This window comes from Ambystoma mexicanum, chromosome 1p (genome assembly GCF_040938575.1).
Source record: "Ambystoma mexicanum isolate Mex_15411 chromosome 1p, UKY_AmexF1_1, whole genome shotgun sequence".
NCBI classification, from domain to species: Eukaryota; Metazoa; Chordata; class Amphibia; order Caudata; family Ambystomatidae; genus Ambystoma; species Ambystoma mexicanum.
The window spans coordinates 1,292,548,404-1,292,554,403 of NC_090921.1; the positions used below are offsets into that span (position 1 = coordinate 1,292,548,404).

A 6,000-nucleotide genomic window follows, 5' to 3' on the forward strand; every position below is an offset into this window, starting at 1 on the left:
ACGGTTTGAAATTTGGTCATATTCTTTGTTTTTTTCTAGACAAAAAGGAGCCAGAAAATGTTGCAATATGTAGTAAATAGTGTTGTCTCTGGCAGGATGAAAACACGAAGACGCTTATTTGGTTACCCATAGACGGGAAGGAGGCTTGAATAGTTTGCAGTGTAACTGGAAGAGTGCTTAAGCGAGTGGGAATAAAAGGAGCGCGGACGGTTAACCCTTTCACTGCACGTAAGACCTGCACGTCCCAATGGCCACAGGAAGAGCAGTGAGGAAAAGTGTCCATACTCCGGTGCCACTTCAAGGAAATATACCCAAATATCGAACCCTCCAAGGAAACAATCAAACTCTACATCCCAGCCCAACGACCGCATCGAATCAAAACACTGGAAAACAGAGGAGCCCAGGGAAGTAAATGATTACCCGAAAGAAATGTTTAACTGGCAGAAAACCTCACAGCGGTGTAAAAACACCCAACGCCGAAAGAGTGCCCGCAGGCTGGGGTGAAGACACAAGTTGCAACTTGCATATCAAACCAGAAACGAAAGGTGATATAAACATCTAGCAACCGTGGGAGACTTGGCGACACGCTTCCCTGCACTGCCAATTGAGGAAGAAGTTCCTACCCCAAGCTCTCCCGCCACAGCACCCCATCATGGAGCAGCAGGAAGTGGCGAGCAAAAACGATGGGTGGATGGAGGCTGGAGTGGGAAAGTCGAAGAGGCGGTAAAGTAGTGCGGACACTAGAAAAGCGTGCGGAGAGGCAGCGCAGTAAAGAGGTGGATGGATGCCAAAAACAGGCTGTGCAGAAGACGTACCTTGGGGTACTTCCCCGACAGCTCCCCCGCGCCCAAGTGCTCTCTGCCTGCGGGCTGTAATGGGGCTTCGTGGCCTTGGGCTCCCGCTGCGCTCCTCCCCTGGCTCTGGCTCTCCTCTTTGTGCCTCTCTCCCTCCCTCTGTGTTTGCTTTACCTTTTCACGCGCTGTGTGTGTGTGTGCGTGTGTGTGCGCTCTAGACCTGGGCGGAGAAACCTGCATTCCAGCCCAAGGCCAAACCCAGCCGGTTCCTGCCAGCTTCAAACGCTGCTCCCCACTGCCCCTACACCTCCCTCAAGGTGGGGGCACTGGTGGTCAGGTCTGCGCCGTTTCCTGTACTCCTCCACGTGTGCCCATAAGGCCGAGCAAGTCGGGTCTGCGCCGCCTCCGGGAATTCCCCACTCCACCCACACCAGGAAACGAGGCCTTCGTGGTACTCTTACGTTGTCGCTGCTCACCAGGGGAAGGGTGGGTCGTGCCCTCTCGTTACATATCCCCACGTTTGCGCTGGACTGGAGGGTGGCACAGACATTGTGGTCTTTTTTTGTACGCTAACCCCCTCAATACAACACTAGTTACTTTATTGCCATGACGGGCAAGTTAAATACATGTTGTCAAAGAATACACGCAATATTAAATTTTTACCGGAAGTGATTGTGAGAGCGCCGTGTTAGCATAAGCCTGGATGTGGCATAGTGCCGGGAAAAATGAGTTAGCAGAGCACCTGGCGATAATCACTCCCTTCTTATTGCACCTTGTATTGCGTCCTGGCAATAATACATCAGAAGCGAGATAAGGTGGGAACGATAGGCCGTAAGCTTTATTATCACACACACAATAATCATCATAAGAGGTATACGACAATTAGAATAGGCTTTTTTGGCAGCATAGGATCAGTTAAGCGGGGGCCCTGCACCACCGAAGGGCCAACTCAAGACTGTTGCGTGCCGCTTGCCCCTGTTCTTCCTGCTTACGACTGCTTTTTCCATTTCTTGAAAACCTTTCTGGGTCCTTGTAAGTCATTTCCAAATGAATGTGTGTTTACTCACTCTGTCCGCATAGGCCATCCCCACCCAGCCTGGTCCCCCGTGATGTTCTGTGTGCACCCCCCCCTCCCTCGCGCACACAGGTGTAGCCTGTTTTGCTTGATTCTTATACCCTACCCTGCTCCCGCCCCCAGCCTACTTCTGCAGGGGTCTGTTTATTTTTATTTATTTATTTGTTGCATTTTTAAAGCGCTCACACAGCCCGCGGGCATCGAGGCGCTGTCACAGGAATTGTTTGTTTGAGTTGCGTAGTTGTTTGTCTTAGTTGCATATTTATAACACGCTTAAATACACAAAGGTTTCTAAGTGCAGACCCGGGAATGGAACCTGTGTTGCTTCGTTTCGTCTTGCTTCCCCCTCTTGCTTCTACACTCTTTTTGACTGCTTAATCTGTTCTCTCCTCCTCTCCCTTTCTCCCTTTTCCTGTCTTCTATGCACTTACTCTGTCAGAATTGTCCCTGGACCTAGTATGATAGCAACCTCGTTTGTCTACCCCCCCTCCCGCACTATCTGGAATGTCATCAGGCATAGTACGATAGTGGCCTGTTTTGTTCCTCCACTCCCTTTCTGCACCCCTCTCCCTCTCCTTTTGTTTTTCCTCCGGCTCTGCTAGAAATGTCGTCAGGCCTAGTACGGTAGTCGCATGTCTGTTTCCATTTTCACCCCACTCTCCCCCTCCCTTTCTTATCTATGTCTTAGCGCTTGCACTATATGAAATGTCGTCAGGCCGAGTACGATAGTTAATTTCACATCCTTACTGTTCATGGCCTGTAAGAATGTCATTGTATTTACCCTTGTTCCCTCCCTTGCCTTGAAGCGCTTTGAAACACGCTGTGTATAGGCGCTATACAAATTAACTATCATATCATATCATGAATGTTCTGACTTTGGTTTTCCTGCTTAGCTGCCTGGGCGGTCAGGGTGGGTGTTTTTGTCCTTCTTACGCGCCTCTGTGTGCAGCCTCTCCGTGCAGGAGGACAGTAAGAAACATGTGTCGTCTATATTTTTGCTGTCCCCTCTTATAATAAAAACTAAGCCTGGGGGAAGAAAAGCACCTTAGGTGCTAGCATGTGGGGGTGACCAGAGGCCCCAACCTGTCCAGTTGGTGGCCTCCCTTTGTTCTCATTGTTCCTGGGGATGTGAATTCCGGGTAGGAAACTACTAACTTGTCATGCCCTCGCTTCCCGGTCCGGGTACCAGGCAGTCTGCTGCCCCCTTTTTTTTGCTCCTGCCACCTCCTTGCGTGTGTCAGGCTAGGTGGCAAAGTGCCTTTTGGCAGCCCCTTTACCTTTGGTATGGAAGGGGGTATTTCCTTCCTTCATGGCCACCACAAGGCTTATGGGCATGGGCCCTCAACCTCTCACGTGGTGTTGCGCGGAAGCCACAACATGCAAAATAAAGGCGGAGCGCGTGAACTCAGAGTCCCGGAGACCATCTCTGGTGTATGTAGATTCTTTGCATGCTTCAGCAAATCTGCCAAGGCCCAGATGAAGGGGCACTTGGAACCGGAAGGAAGGGGTAGGTGGGGTTCATGTTAATGTTAAAAATCATTTGTACCGCACACTATCACCACCAAGGTGGTTCCCGGTCGCTCTGGTGGATCTGAAAGATAAGAGTGTGGGGGGGAGGGTGGGTTAGTAGGGTATAGCTGGAATAGGTAGAGCGACAGTTGTGATGTCCTGTTGACAGCTTCAGTTCAGTTTGCACCGTTTGCTAAGCTTGTGTGCGATTTATGGCTCAGTAGCTTCCCATGTGCTGTTGTGCAGGGCTATGTGTGAGTTGTTTTGTCGTTGCAGTGTGGTGAAGTGCATGCGGATTGCTGTGCAGAGAGGTGGCTGTGTTTACTTTGCATTTGAGAGGTGTACGCAGAGCTTGAGGTTTTACGGTTGGGTTAGTACGGCTTATTCTTACCTTGTTGCTTTCGAATTCTGTGTTGATTGTCTTTGTGAGAAGTGCTGTGCCCTGATGATGGTCCTGGGTGTCAGGTCACTTGAGGACCTCACAACTGGTGACGAGGGTGGCTAACTCAGACGATGAGCCTAACCCTTGTGTGGCTGCCCGAGGCCACGTGCAGGTAACACACATGGCGGTGCATCGATTCCCATAAAGTAATTTCACGCTCAAGGGGCATCTTCTACACTTGGTTTCAAATGGGTCACCTAGACGAAAGGTTAGAATTTTACTTTGACACTTCATTATTTATTTATTTTTACATTTATAAAGGGTACCGAACTCGAAGGCATCTGGGTGCTGGTTTACATGAAGGCAGTGGTTACACCTGGTTACAACAAGGTTACAGACATAGGCGGTGCATTAGTTTACAAGTAACGGTTACACAGGTTACAAGCGTGAATGGTACATACATGGTGCCTAGGTCTACGTTTCTGATCTGAGTGGAGGTGGTGGTGCCACAAGTTTGTTGGGTTAGACGGATTCAGTGCATTTTTGAGGTCTTGGAAAAAGAGCCAGGTTTTGAGGACTTTGTGGAAGGACCAAAATGAGTCTTCTGGACCAGAAGGACCAGATCTTAGAGCTAAAGGGAGGGCATTCCAGTGTTTGGCTGCAATCAAAGGGAAGCTGCTGCCTCCTGCCTTCTTTCGTCTCTATCTGAGAATGTCGAGTAAGTGCGAGTAGGCAGCCCGGGTAGGTCTGGAGTATTGGGCCTTGGAGATTTTTCTGGAGAGGTGGGTAGGGGCAGTGAAATACATTTGTGCGTCAATGAGAGCGTTTTCAATATGATGCATTCTAGGAACGTGATCCAGTAGGTGTTTTGTCGCTGTCGAATTGTGGTCTGTTTTAGAAATGTTTAATGCTGCTCTTACAGCATTATTCTGGATGACCTGTAGTTTTATTTATATTGCAGGCATTGGTGCCTGCAAAGAGGGAGTTGCAATAGTCAAACCTGGATAGTATGAGGCCTGTAGCAAATGTGATGCAGCTGTTAGTGGATAGGAATGGCCTGCGGGCATTGATCAATTTTGCTATGTATGCTGCTGCTGATGCGATAGCGTTTACCTGTCTAGTTAGTGATAACGTGAACTCTAGGTATACTCCCACAGTTTTGACCTCTTTAGCAAAGGTGATGATGTTCCCGTCCATTGGACAGATTTGTATGAGTCATTGAGTGTGTTTAGCTGAAATTGTGTGCCAATAAGGAGTAGTTTGGTTTTCTCCTCGTTTCGACATAGTCCGTATTGCGCCATCCATTCCTGAATGGTTTGGTATAATTTGCTTAGTGCATGGGAGTCAGTGTCATAGTTGCTGGAGATGGGTAGGAGGATTTGGGTGTCATCCGTGTAGTTAGTGTAAATGACACCCAGGTCATCAGAGGTCAAAAAGTGGTTTGGTTAAGATATTGTACAGGGTTGTTGAGACACATGAGCCTTGTGGCACTCCACAGGTGACTGGGGTAGGGAGGCTGCCGCTGAAGTGGAGAACACTCTCATTGCGCGATTAGCTAAGAAGGACTCTATCCAAGCTGTGGCTTTGGCTGACAAGTGGCCAGCTGTGGAGCGGTGTTGGCAGAGTATTTTGTGATTGACCAAGTCAAAGGCCGCTGAGAGGTCAAGTAGGAGGAGGATGGCCATGTTGCCATTGTCTTTGATTTCGTCCATTTGGATTTTTAAGTCCAAGCGGGTGTATTCGTTCTGTGTTCAGGGAAGAAACCTGATTGCCACAGGCCGAGGAGATTGTAGGTTTCCAGATAATTTGGGATTTGCAGATTGGTTGCTCTGTCAAGTGTTTTGAGGAGAAAGGTACGGTTGTGATGGGGCGGTAGTTGGTAGGAATGTTAGTGTCTTAGTGTAGGTTTCTTGACTCGGGGAGTACCCAGGGTCCTTTTAGATTCTCTGGGACGTTGCCAGTTGAGAAGGAATTATTGATTATCGCTGTGATGAACAGGGCAAGCTCTTCAGCACAATCCTTTATAAAGGTGGCTGGAAATATGTCTCCTTTGCATTTGGAAGGTTTCAAGACTTTGATAGTTTTGGTTGTTTCCGTGGTCGTGACCAGGGTGAATTCCAACCAAGGAATGGTGATGGGGGTGGTCCAGGGTCTGGTCAGTTGGCAAGAGTTTTTGTGTTTTTTGCAGTGATTGTAGTTTGCAGGAGGGACACTTTATACAGAAGTGCGTTTTGGATGTT

At 48.8% G+C, this 6,000-nt stretch overlaps 1 protein-coding gene across 2 annotated transcripts in view; it reads right to left on the reverse strand.

Moving 5' to 3' along the window:
• LOC138453062 (MOB kinase activator 2-like) overlaps window positions 1-966 on the reverse strand; it is a 95,008-nt gene extending 94,042 nt beyond the window's left edge. For both annotated transcript variants that reach the window (XM_069605574.1, XM_069605555.1), the window contains exon 1: window positions 816-966. The gene's annotated coding sequence lies outside the window, so the exon portion shown is untranslated. The remainder of the gene's footprint in view (window positions 1-815) is intronic.
• Between the last annotated feature and the right edge of the window lie 5,034 nt (window positions 967-6,000).